The sequence below is a fragment of the Apteryx rowi genome, unplaced genomic scaffold (genome assembly GCF_003343035.1).
Source record: "Apteryx rowi isolate R43461 unplaced genomic scaffold, aptRow1 scaffold_32, whole genome shotgun sequence".
NCBI lineage: Eukaryota > Metazoa > Chordata > Aves > Apterygiformes > Apterygidae > Apteryx > Apteryx rowi.
In genome coordinates this window covers 2,754,445-2,768,502 of record NW_020449641.1, presented here as the reverse complement: position 1 = coordinate 2,768,502, position 14,058 = coordinate 2,754,445, and the positions used below count along the sequence as shown (strand labels likewise).

The following is a 14,058-nucleotide window of genomic DNA, read 5'->3' as shown; positions in this document are numbered from 1 at the left end:
AAAAGAATGGAACAAGACAGGTGTGAAACTCTAAGTACCTGGGAAATGACTACGTTCAGTCCTAGGTAGGACCAGGCTTACCTCAACAGCATAACACAGATACATTCCTCAACCTAGAATCTAGCTCTTTCAAAATTCATTACCAGATTTGGAAAAAAAAAGAAGAAAAAAAATCATGAAAGATCACTTCTCATTGAGAATAATGAATTACAGGTAGAACTCATATGAAGAACAATCACATTCTCAAACTAAAAATTTCATTACCATGAAAAAAAAAAAGAGAGAAAAAAGGGACAGATATTTTCTATGGGAAGAAAACACTTTTTACAGAAAAGCTAAATGCTGATGACTTTCTACGAAAGTCTACAACCATTACCACGTGAAACTGCCATCCCAGCGTTTCAGGCATTTGCAGGTCAGACGGGCTGTTCTGCAATTTTGAAGTGCCCCATACAGACCAGCCAGGTGTCCCAGGCGGCACTGGGSCATTGCACTCTGCCAAGCCCTCCTGCTGCATTCAAGAGTCCCAGGCTGAACGGACTAACAGGAGACGTAGTTTGGCTAAAAGACCTGGCCCACAAAGAGGAAGAAAGAACCGGGTACAGAATACTAAACTGCACCAGTGATACTAAATATATGTTTTTCAACATTTTGACAGCAAATACCTTTCACACATGCACACACCCACACTCAGAATTATTCAATCAAAACCTTATTTTCCATCCAAAAGAGTTTTGATAGAAAATGTTCAGTTTGCCCTAATCAATGTGGCTTAAGAATCAGTCCAAATATTTTCCTGAATAGACACCCTCTGTGACAAAGCAAGAGAACAAGCTCTTTCGATAATCTGCCTCCAAAGGGAGGAACTGACCTTTCATTTGCATTATTATTATTTTTTAATAAAGGTAACATTTAAAACGTTACTTTTCTGGCAATGCCCATGGGGAGAGAGGGAAGGGAACAGAACTCGGTGCCTGTTACAGAATCTCTTGGCCCATCTTAATATCGCTTAATTTTCAAATGAGGAATTTGGTAGTAAACAACATTTTCCTTGTACACAAAGATTTTTAATTTCATGCCCTGCTAATCATACATCTGTTAGAGTTCCTTTTCCATCCATTGCAATAATGATAATGAAAGAAAAATCATCGTGCTAACAATGTGGTTCGTCTAAAATGAAAATTGAATAATAATCAATTTTCCTCTGCAGAACGAGGAAATGCAGCAAGCAACAGAACTAGCTTAATGAAGTTGACAAAGGTGTATTTTTAAAAGTGACATCTGATGGCACCTCCCAGCTCTGACGGCACCTCACCCACCTCTGCCACCGCCACCACTTCTCAGTGTTGAGAAGCTTTTGGGGCTCGCTCCGCCTTACGGCTTTAGCAGGCTTTCTGGCTGTCGACCGTCCGGCCCTGGTGCTTCCGCCGGGAAGACACAGCAGGAGACCTCGCTCAGCGGCTCGCCCCGCGGGAACGGCCTCGCGCGCCTCCATCCCCTTGGCCACCGACTCCGACCACCTCCGTGCCCCTCGCCCTGCGGCCGCCCCTCTGTCACTTCTCTCTCCTCAGCCAGAGGCAGGACCTGAGGATGCAACTGCTGTGACAGATGCTTCGGCAAGAGTGTCGCCTTCCTAAATCTCTTTCCGCGGGTGAGACCCCATGGAAAAGGAGTCTGGCCCCTTTCCATACTCAACTTCCGACATGGCCAGCTCCTTCCCTTCCCCCATGGCGCTGACTAATGTGCTATTCGAAAGAGCAGTTAAATATGTGATTACACCTCTGAAAACAAATTCTTGTGACTCTTCGACAACTATCTCAACTCGCTCGCTGAAGCTGCTTTCACACATAAGCCCTGCTGTAGGGCCAAGCTAACAAGGCCCAGTCAAACACCACCATCAACAAGACTCTCTCGTTTGCCGTCTTGCATTGCTTACGCTCCTCTTTTCTGGACTGCTGATGCACAACTTTTGCCTTTTTAGGCTCCTCCTATTCCCATAGCCAGGCTGGGCCAATTCCAGATCAGAAATATTGCACTTAGAAGAGTTACACAATGGTAACGCTGCAAATTTTACTGAGCAGTGGGAATTCATCCGATGTCCCAGGCAATGTGACACAAAAACATTATGGGCAAAGGTACAGGACTCTGCCACTTCTCAGACTCCTCTCTGGCCTCCGATCTTTCCATTAGCATCTCATACTCCTGTCCTTCGAAAGGCTCTTTTGTAAAGCACAATTCTCAATACAAACCCCCCTTCGTCTTCATCAAGTGCAGTAGTTTGTCTAATCTCCCCTAACGAGATCCTGATGAGTTAACTAGTACCAATTAATTACTCCCATTTGTACCTAAGCAAACAAAAGAGGGGAGTACTCCTGGTCTAAATTCACAGAGGGGAGTTCAGGGCATAAACACATTGATTGATCTCGGTCACTGTCCAAAGTAACCAAAGCCACGGGGGAGAGAGACTTGGTATATCCAGCCTCCTCCTCTTCCAAATAGCAATATCAACCTTTTCCCTACACAGGTGACCCATTAAGGTCACAAAAAACAAAAAGATGCGCAAGCAGATCTTGAAATCTTTGTTTTGCTTGTTCCTTCTTGCTAAAGCTATAGGGATTGGAAATGTTACTATACAGGCCAGACTTTCATTTCTCCTGGACAGTTTTATCCAGGCTGCCACAAAGACAGAGGTACGTCGGAGCAGCCAGCACAGCTCGGACAGGGCTCGTTTCCACCAGCATCGCCTCCTGGGCCCAAGCAAGCGCTGGGGAAACAGGATAACGGTGGTCCAACCTGGTCACCATGCTGCACCATTGGCAAGACCAGGCAAACGCGATCAGTATGAGCACCAGCACTGGTACATCCCGTCTATAAATACGGAGCAATAACAAAAGCATTCAGCTCCAGGTTTTTCAGACCTCTAATCAAAGTGCATTCAGTCAAACGACTCTACCAGAATTAACAGTGAAAAGGAGGGGAAGAAATAAAAAAGACTTTGTTGAGCAGAAGTACTCCGAGACACATTTGATGTAATAGTCATATGATTAACAAACTGTCATATCAAAGTTTTCTGCAAAGTAGGAACACTCTGACAGTTCATATTTTAAATACTGACATTTTGATTCATTACTGTAAATAGCACTCTGTATTAAATATTGTGACAAGGCATACAGTGCATTTTTTGAGCTCTATAACATTTAGGAAGTACTAGATTTTTTTTTTAAAAAAAGCATGTATAATATCAAAAGCAGTTAAAGCAGAACTCCAAGAAGGCTTCTAGAGGAGAGAATCATTATTTCTGAAATAACCTACTTCTTTGCCGTCATCTCTAGCACTGCTGGGAACTTCGGCCCACAAGGATCTTAATGTACTGTTTGCATAATAAAATAGGGAATTGTCTCTCAGAACAAAAGAGCTATAAGAAAAGTGGCTACATTAAATAATACAAAATTACTCAGTGGCAAATCATCCAGAAGTTGGCATAAGGGGAAGAACACTAAAAGGTGCTGAATTACCACTCAGAATATCTGAGAGAGCACCGTCATAACCAAGATAAACAAAGCGATGTCCACATGACCGTGCAACTGTGTGTCTTGCTTATCCCCTCAGTCCCTAACCACGTTCTGCCCCCTCCTTTGTCCCATCACTCGTGCCTGTAAAAGGCAAAAGTGACTGTACGGGCAGAAATGAGGGTTGGGGCCACAGGGACAGCTGGACCCCCCTCTTCTAGCAGCAGTCCCAACTTAGACTGATCATGAAAGCTGTTCATGAAACTGCACCCCAAGTTTGATTACTGCCCATCTCCCCCGGCAATCCGAGTGCATTACATCTTTTCTCTGCAGCTCTGTTTTGTCTGTTTAGACGGCAAGCTCGTAAGGGCAGGAGATGCCTCTCACCAGGCATGCCTGTGCACAGAAACCTCCATCTCCACCGCCTCCATCATCCTCTAACACCTGCTGAAATTCGAACGGGGGCTGCAGTGCCACTGTTGCTGCTGGAAGCTCGCGCGCTAGCATCAGCCGCGGAGGCTCCCACCCCAAGGGACGCCGCACTCCCTCACTGCCAGGGCCAGGGAAAAGCAACTGCACGGACCCAGCTAAATTGAGGACTTCTCCTTGCTAGGGGGGAGTCCGCAGGAGTGCAACTCCAGCTGTCGGGATGCTGCGAGCCACTAGAACCAGTCCGCCAGTCAAGACCACTTAATGCACTTCATACATTTCCCCCCCATCTCTCTCAGCTCTCGGGTTCCTTTCTCTGACTCATCAGTATTGAGGCAAAAGAGGGCTGGGCCCAGAAGCAATGCAAATGTTTTGCATTGCATTACATTTCCTCAAAAGCAGCACACATGATAGAGAAATTAAAAATAAAGCCCCAATGAACAAAGGGATGGCTGACAGAGCAGCACAGGAAAACCAGAGGCTGCCGAGCCTGTTTGCAAGACGTCCAGCTGTTATTAGGACTCGCAGTCAAGGGTTTTACACAGAAAAATGGTTACCAYTACCGTTACTTGCAGCCAGCTGCAAGTGGAGCTCTGGGCTCAGTCTGCCGAAAGAATGGATATACCGCCATAAACACGAGCACTGAACCTGGTCCAGGACTTGGCGAGGCAGTCACGCACGCTGAAGATGGATCACAATGCTATTTTAACATGGGTCTGATCCAACACCGTCTGTGTTTCCCTAAGAGCAGCTACATACCACTCATATGCTAGAAATCTTGTGGATGAGTTTGCATGCCAGCAAGTGTGGTAGTAGTAGTGGTCTAGCCAGACATCCAAAACATATTGGCACCACTATAATTTGTCCATTCACCAATATGTTTTCCTAAAAACGCCCATATGCTTTTCCTGCCGCTCCCATATGCTTTTGCAAAGAGAAACAAAAACATTTTGTTAGTTGTGAGCGATTGATTGCTGCATATTTCACAGAAGTCAAATAGAAAAACAACAACAACAAAGCAGTCAGCTGCTTCCCCCTCCCTTTCCTCTCCGTTCACAGAGGGAAACTGCGAAGAGCAGGGAGAATTCAGCCCACTGCAAAATACACACACAGCTCATTTTCTGCACTGCAAGATATTCTAGGAATTGCAGGAGGAATCTTCATTAAAAACAAGCTATCAGAGATCTGGCAGCGCATGGAATCCCAGACAGGAATTCAGTGTTGGTGTTTGTCTGCATATTCAGTGCTAGCTCAGGTCCTGAAGGAGGGAGCAGCACCCGTTGGGTAACGCAGCCCGCAGGAATTCAGGCTCCCGGAGAAGCACGTTAAATGAGCCGGGGGTGGGGGCACTGCATTAAAGAGGTTACAGCCTTTCTGATTCACAGGACAGCTCGTTTGATGCCAAATCCATCAGGTATCCTACATGTTTCTGCAGGTATAGAGCCCCCTCCTATGCATTAGGACTAGGCTTCCTAGGAATACACCAGGTTTATATTGCTGCTGCAGATCCCAAGGCATTGTGTGTGTGTGTGTGTGTGTGTGCATGTGTGTGTGCACGCACATCCATGTATGTGTGTGTGCGGGGGGCAGAACTCCCAGGTTCAACTGGGAGCAAACACGTGGGTGTATGAGTATGCATGTCAAGGCTGGAGTGTGTGGGAACCGTAGCTGTTTAGTTAGAGACTCATTAAGAAATGCAGCAGACCTGGGGCCAACGTTCAAAGCGGAGCAGCGTGAAACACTTCTCTGGAGAAAGATTAGTGCATGTTCTTCTTTACACAAATAAAATTAAAGAGAGAATCATAATATGGACAAATCAATTAACTTCGGAAAAGCCAAGGGCCCCAAATGCAAGAGCAGAGAAGATGGGAACAGCTTTATTACAGAGACACTGAAACAGTGCAGAGCCTTTCTTCCTTGGAAAAGAAAATCAGCCATTGCAGCACAAAGGTCTGATTTTAGCCCTGTTTTCATCACACTCACCATTATGGGGACACAGCTGCTTCCTCCCCAGAATGGCCATACACATACCTGCATATTGATATAATCCTAGGCATGGAGAGAAGAGCTCGGGGTCATGTTCTCAAAGATTATCAAGATACGTGAGGGCAGATGCCAAAGGACTACTGCAGTGCTTGACTCTACAATTTCAACCTTCTTTAAGGTACAAGTTTGAGACTGACCTTCTATATAGGACACCCAGAACAGCATGTGTCTTTCTACCAGAATAAAAACTTTCTGTGATGCAGTTCTACAGTTCTGGAACAAATTTAACAAGGAATATGCTTAGCAAAGTTAGGGGTTTCTTACAATGATCTAATCTCCCGCAAAGCCTAATTAGAGGCCAGATGCAATAGGTCAAGAGCCCAATTTTCCACAGGAACAAAGCTGAAAACCCAGTCAAGAGAACAGAAATCAATCTCTCGCACAGGGCACTGAGTAACAATCTGTCGGAGACAGCTTGCTTGGCAAGATGCATTTTATGATATGTTTTTTTTCTTGAGGAGCTGTAAGCACCTGAACATCTGACCTCACAATTCACAAATATATTGATGCTGTTGCTTAAGTTTTTAATAGAAAGCAAAATGAATACCTTCTCATTTGACCAATAGTCTGTGAGAGTGGACTTCTCCCTAGATTTCATATTTACAACATTTATTAGACTTAGCCAGGAAAGCCTGGCACGGAAAGAGTGAAACTAACAGAACTACTGCCATTAATTCTCAATTAATGGCAATCGGGAAGACCAGGCCTTGAAGCAAATTCTATTGTCTTGCTATTAATCTCCTGTCCTCTGTTTATTAATCCCTTGTCAGTCTTTCTCTTTCACCATTTATTAATGTTCCCAACTGTTTGCAGTAAACAGGATGCTGAAATCTCATCTCCAGCTAGCCATAATTTACAAGACACAGAAAAAAAGAAAAAAAAAAAAAAGAGAGGAGAGGTAAAGGGAGAAAGGAGGCATGTGCACTGCCCTACTGAAAGGGCAGAATGACAGTGCACTCGTATTCAGCGCCCTCACAGGGCAAAGAAGCAGCACTCCCAATTTCTGCACTGGAATTGTACTGTGTTATTGGGCAGGTTTACACCAGATTGCTCCAAGAGAAGATCCTGCTGCCTCCAGAGTTAGCAGAAATTGGTATTCCAATGTATGGCCCTCCAGAAAAGTTTCAAAACACTCTACTACATGTCCTCACCCAGGAGAGCCAGTCCTGGTGAGCAAAGATACAGGCAGCTTGCATTTCTTGAGTCATGTAACATCAAGGCAAATGAGTAGCTCCACCAGCCCAAACCATCAAGCTGGCTGGATCTAGAGGCCTGTGTCTTGCAACAGCCTCTAACTGATGTGAAAATAAGCCCACAACAAACCAGAGCACGATGGCCAATGCTGTACACAAGGAAGAACAAATCCAATACACACCGTACAGCTCAGAAATAGATCACTCTGAACCCATGCTGGCTGGCAATATAGCTCCCCATGCTCACACCACATATGGCTTTTGGTGCTGCCACTGGACTTGCCAAAACATCACTGCAGCAGAGACTCTTCAGAGCCACTGCACCTTCTTAAAACATTTTTCTTCCTCCTCTTGTAGGGAACATCCTGGACATTGAGCATTTATAGACCACACTCTCCCTTTTCTTCCCATCCCTGTCAAGTACTGGCAAGACATGCTCACTCAAAATGAAAAGGGATTGTGAGGCCAAAGCTACCAGCGATCTCTGCTTATTCATTATCTGCTTCTCAAAGGGGCTATTCCCTGCTTTCTTCACCCAATTACCATGACTTTGTAGCACCTCTAACATCTCTTTTGCCTCCTGTGATGTCACAACTGATTAAGGCTTGAGGACAGATCTACTAGCCTGACACTGCTCCCTTTTTAGCAACCTTACCTGAAGGCTCAACCTCACTGGAATTAAATGACTATATCATGGGGAGGACAGGAAACACAATCTAGTCCTACATATAAATCAGCAAAGGGCCCCTACAGAGGTTCAGGGTGTTTTTTCAGGCTGATCTTTAAGTCATGGTTAAGTGTCTCCAGTGAATTTGATGGAACTGGCAATTTTGAAGAATGAATTAGCTTGCTCCTCACATATATTTCTATTCAGGTTATTCTAAATACACTTATATACTTTCCTGCTTTTGAAGCACAGTTAGATTTAAGCTAATAACATAGTCAGCTCTCCATCATCAGCAGGGAGAGTATTCAGTCTGCAGAGCACCACAGATGGGAAGCAAATTCAGATCCACAAACAGGAAAGTCTCGTTCAAAAAGAAGTCAAACTAATATGGCCAGCTAGACCAACCTAGGTCTGCATGGCACCACTTGGCAGTTTCCATGCAATACCCCCATTCCCACAAGGGCCAGCTTTTTTGTTGCTTCATGACCCAGTTTGGACCCAAAAATGGTAAAAACACCTAGTCTCCTGCTTCCTGGTGTACCCGGGCCTCCACTACCCCGGACCCTGGAAAAATGACTGTACATCTTGGCTGAATGACCAAATCGCACATGGCAAACATAGTCCCAGAGTCTTCACGCTGTATCCAGACTCAGCAGGGTGCAAAAGCCCCAAGAGCAAATTCCCTCCTCACCTGGGAGCAAGGCAGTCCCTCCAGGGACAGGGCGAGATACGCAGACAGGATCTGCTAAGGGATCTCTGTGGGTGGAAACAGAAAGGTGTGAATCAAATTTTGCTCATAGCAAAAGCAGAAAGTAAATCAAGTTGGCTATGTCACCTTGCAAAGAAAACAACCCCAAAGGGGCCTATAAGACAGCTACCCTCCCCTAGAGATCATGGCTTTTTTCCCCTCCGACACAACTCATGTGTCAGTCTTTCCCTATTTTGATCCATATAAGGGCTTTTCACACATTCCCAGGAGAGATTAAATCTGAGCAGGCATCAGAGTAACTGAGGTTTATTTGAGAGAGAAGCTAGAAGCTACTTGCTTTAAATCAATTTAGAGCTGGTGAAAGGCACTGACGTAACGGCTCTAGGTAACAAAGTCCCTTTCAGACCCTGACCAGACACCCTTCTGCCTCTCAGGCTTAAAGGGCTGCTTCTTCCCGAGCTGGAGGAGGCCACTTCCTTCTCCGCTCAGGCTGCCGGTGAGTCACTCGCCTGGTGTCAGTTTTGCCATGCAAACACCAAGAAGAAATAAAGCTGAGATTAGATGCTTTAAACACACGTCCACTGCGGAAAAAATAAGTGACACGTCCAGACAGTCTAAACTCTACCTCCACCTCCAGGCCTCATTTCCTTCTGGATGTCTCTGTGCCTTCAAAGAGGTCTAGCTAAAAGGAAAACATGAGGCCCTACATTACCATGGGCTGCTTTTAAGCAGCAGCCTTTCACACTTCTCCCTTACTGATATCTGAGCCTAGCTCTAATGTTTTACATTCGCTTTCATCTCCACCCTGGAGAAGAAATAAGCAAGTATAAAATACTAGTGATATTAATGAAAGGTTCAATTCCTGCAACAATCACTGCCTGTCTTCTCCAGGTCTCCTGGCCTGCCACATTCCCAACTACGCAAGAATGAGAGGTGCAAATCAAGGTTACTTCCAATTCCATCTATCTGCATGCTCACTCTTGCTTTCCTAAAACTTAGCTATCCTTTAACAAGTGTGGCTGAGATGAACCAATTAGTTAAAAATCTGAAAGGGAAAGAGGAGAGACACAGCCAGCCACACACATTTCTTTAAGAAGCCAGGCTAAAACCCATTGACCCAACAGCCACCGTCTTGCTCTGGAGAATGGGGACAGGCAGGGTCACAGCTTTGCTCTCCCTGGCTGCAGCAGAAGAAGGAGAGAGACGGGAAGGAGAACCGCAGCAGCTGCTTCAGATCCGGACAAGAGCACTAGACACGCAGAGAAACTTGCTAAGGACCTGCCTTCACTGGAGCTGGATATTCCTTTCATACTTGCCATGAAAAAAAATCCATGTTAACATTTTTGTAAGCTTTGTAAGCCCATATCAAGTAACACTAAAGAGGCAGACAGGTGTCCTGACCACAAAAGAGGCAGCAAATGCTTCCAGTTTGGAATTTATTTTTTTTTATTGTTAGTTTTTAAAGGGGGAAACAAATCCCACTGATTTTTCTGAGCGTGATACATTTTCTGCTCCTTGTTTGATGTTGCTTTCAGACTGAAGACTTCAAATAGCTTACACTAACCTATGCCTCAAGCTTGTTTTAAATGTGACCAGAAATGAATGCATGGTGAATTACTTACACCACACACAGTGGGGGCAGTGAGCAGTAGCCCATGTCTCCTGAGCGTTGGATGGACATGAACGTGTTCGGGGAAAGGAGATCCCAGCCCTCTCTGCCTTACAGGCTGACAACTAAGCACTAGCAGCTTTTCCTTTTCAGGGCTGGAAAGCAGAAGCTGCAGGTCTACAGCGCAACTACGAGTAGCCGAAAAAGAGAAGAACACAACTACCGGCACTTTCTGCAAAACACACACATAATCTGCACAGACTGCACTTCCACTCTCTCTCTGCCTGCCTTTGGGAGTTCCTTGGGAGAAGGTGCAGTTTAATTACTAGCCCCAATCAAGGCAATCTAATCTTGACAGCGCGGAAAGACAGCTAAACCAAAGTTACAGACTTCGGGGTATGTGGGTCCCAGCTCTTCACTACTTTGCTGACACTACTGCTTCCAGGAATTAAATCAAAACCCCACTTACTTCAGAGCGGTTGCAATTTGCATCTAAAGCACTGCCTAAGTCTCAGCTGTAATAAATAGATACAGCTCCACTGAAACTGATGGAGTTATTCTGAATTTGTCTAGTTACAGATCTACAGGCTCATAAACATTACAGCTCATCCAACCTCCAGCTAAATATCTTCTAATAGAAGACCATTATCTTTGTCAGATTGATTTTGATAACTTGTTTAAAGCACTCTTGAAGATTCATTAGCATCTTTGGGTTTTGGTGGTTGTATTTTAAGAATAAACCCCAGCAGCTATTACACACTTAAAAAAAAATGGCGCATTAACAGTTTACAAACAAAGTTGGAGTAGAGATAAAACTGTTTTCGGCTTTCCTTGGCTGTCACCGGCAATAAGTGAGCTCATGCTGACCACACTCCTCTGCAGCACAGAGGTGCTACCAACGCCTTTTATAAACCATTATTCAAAGGGCTGAATACTCCTGGCCATCACTAGGTCCTTACCCTAAGCCAAAGCTCTTTTTCGGTTAAGTCAGTTCACCAGAACAAATCAGTTCCCTTGGGCAAAAGGCCTCCCCAATGGCTGTAACTGAGCTCACGTTCAGACTGTTGTTGCTACTGCTACACAGCTTTGTTGATGAAGAAGAGTCTTGGGTTTTTTTAGTTGCCCTGCCCAAATTACACTGCCAAACATCAACTATGAACCAAGCCTCAGACAGAGAGGGTCTTGCTCAACGTTACACAGTAAACCTAGAGCAGAACTCGCAAAGGAACCCAGCTCTCATGGGTGCTAAAGCAGCCGCCTCCTCAGCCTTAAAGAAAAATAAATTTGCAGCTCTGGTCACCTTTTAATCAGCCTCTTCACAGGCAACCTAAAATATTTAAAGCATGCTGCATTCCCTAGCAGGCACCTCAAATGCGAGCATCCGAAGCCCTGCCCCAGAGTTCAGGTGCTGATTAAAAAGGGCCACCTACACCTCGCTGGAAAGAAGCCATTCTCAACAGCTCCTTGACCTGTGAGCCTTTGAGAAGGGCAACCATGACCAGCGTGAGAACCCCTGGCATCTCGCACACATTCCCATTTCAGTCAGATGAAGTAGCGTTGGTGACTGTTTGAGCCGTTTCCTCATCTGCTTTTAATTTCACTTATTTATCACTCATGCCAGAGAAATACTCTGAACGCCTTGCATTTGGTTATCTTTTGCTTCAGAGACAGCTTTGCAAGTCAGCACTTTAAGCAAGGAGGCAGCACTGTCGGGTCCTGTGCTAAGAGTGTAACAAGGGCAATCTCACACCAGCCCGTGTTTTGCAGCAATCAGGCTGCTCTGCCAGAGGGTGACTGCAACAGACTGGGAACCTCGGCTCCTGACTGCTCTTTCTGGGCTGTCTCGTCACCGTGTGTAGAGGCATTGCTGCTTGCACTCGCACTGTGCCGCCTGGTCACCCCAGCCTGCGCCGACCACGGCTCTCTGCAGGCTCAACCTTCCCGTCCATGCACACTGAAGAGAGCAGGAAGGGGCAGAAGGCAGCACAGTCACCCCGGTAACACAACAGACAACACACACTACACAGGACATCGGTGTGTGCATGCGCACAGGGGTGCAGGACAACAGGGACATTTGTAGCCCCTTGGGTGCACTCCATCATATTCTCTTTTGCTGTGTCAGTGCTGGATGCTGTGTTAAAAATCCATGGCTCCACTCATCTAATCAATGTGCTATTCCAGCAAAATGAGGGAGGGGATGGGCCCAATTTTGCCAGTCAAATGGGAAGGGACCAAACAAAAAATATGTATTAGTAGCAATATTTTGTTAAAAACAAACAAACAACACTCTCCCCCAGCAAATCAAAGACAAAACAAAACAAGGGACTGCAGAGAAAGTCTCTACTATTACTTCACTGGCAGATAGYGATAAAAGCTCACAGTTACAACCCAAACTCAAGTAGCTCAGGTGCCAGAGGCAACGTTGCCCATCAGGATTTATTCTTGTGATACTGAATCACGAGAACAGCTCATCTAGAAGGGCAAGGCAACAACACCAGCTCAGGACAAAAATCGCCCCTTGCCTTCACACAGAGCTCCATGGCTTGACGACAGATAGCGAGGAAGAGCACGCTCTTGATCCTTCTGCCTCCCAGATCTTGAAAAAGCTGCAGCTCCCTAGCTTTGAAGGCAGTCTGTGGGGATATGCTGGAGAAGTTGCTCCTGTTCTGCCCTGCCTGCATGTCCCCACTGAAATCAGCAGGGCGATGGTGCTTGGACATACAGCCTATTGCTCCCCAGCAAGGTTTGCTGAGATAGAGCTGCAAGAACAGCAGCTCTGGGACAACTGTCATCCTGCTCCTGAAACAGAAGAGAGAGGCTGGGAAGAACCAGAGGCACATCACAGCCACATCTTGCCAAACTCACTTTCCTCTTGCACTGTGAATCAATAGCTGAGCCATGGGTACCCAAGGGCTCCCAGCACCCAGACTTTCACCTGAGCCACTGTTCTGCACAGCTTCTCCACCAGGACAGGAGAGCTGCTCCTGACCACAGCAGTGGGCAGATTTGTTCTCTGTCTGATGAGATCCCCCTCTCCACTATCCAAGTCTCCCTACTGCTAAGCAGTAGCATCCCAGAGAGACCAAAAAGAAAGTCAGGCACAGCTCAGAGAAGCACCTGGATCTACAAACAACAGATTAAATTCTCAAGCTACAAAACTATGTTTTAGCAAAAGTGCAATTGAACTGCATGTACTTGTTACATTTCTAAATATACTCTGGTTGTCAAGACAACAAAGAGACTGATGGATCTCTAAAGTGTACTGTATCTATTTAATTGTCAGCATTTCAAACTGACTCAAGGAGGGAAAAAAATGCTGCGTGATAAGTCTAATCGTCATGGTTACCACTGGCTAACTCCATAATAAAAATATATATATTCTAGCTAAATGTGCCAAGCCATGTGAGGAGCAGATGGGAGACATTCTCATTACTGCGACAGTCTCCACTGGAAAACTAAACTTGAGGAAGGATGTGAGAGACTTTATAGAGATCTCAGACACAACAGACATCGTGGGCTGCATCTTTCCAGTCGTTTGGCAAGAGGCAGGCAGGCTTCTTCCTCTGCACTTATGCGTCCCATGCATGCTGGGACAACCCAAGGGGCTCCCAGCCCTGGGCCAAAAATTGCACTGAAGCTCCCTAACTTTTCAGTGCTCTTGTTTAAGGATCTCATCCTTTTACCTGTAATGTGAATTGTTGCTCCTTAAAAGCCTTTGACAAAACTGCACTTGCAAGCCCCTTGGATTTGCATTCCCGCCCTTTCCCACTTGTTCTCCTCCCTTCAGGCTGCTATTTCATAGGCCACAGACACTGCTCTGGCAGAAGGTTGCTACAGCCTGGCCTTTCTGCTCTAAAACTGTTAACACCTAAAACAAGGGCTACATCCGGTTGGGG

General features: G+C 45.7%; 1 protein-coding gene across 19 annotated transcripts in view; it reads right to left on the bottom strand.

The window, feature by feature from the left end:
- Window positions 1-14,058, bottom strand: part of LPP (LIM domain containing preferred translocation partner in lipoma) — a 369,106-nt gene that overhangs the window by 247,372 nt on the left and 107,676 nt on the right. For 18 of the 19 annotated variants that reach the window (XM_026070809.1, XM_026070806.1, XM_026070811.1 and 15 more), the window contains one exon: window positions 8,536-8,600. The exons of the other annotated variant lie outside the window; for it this stretch is intronic. The gene's annotated coding sequence lies outside the window, so the exon portion shown is untranslated. The remainder of the gene's footprint in view (window positions 1-8,535; window positions 8,601-14,058) is intronic. 19 annotated transcript variants of the gene reach the window in all.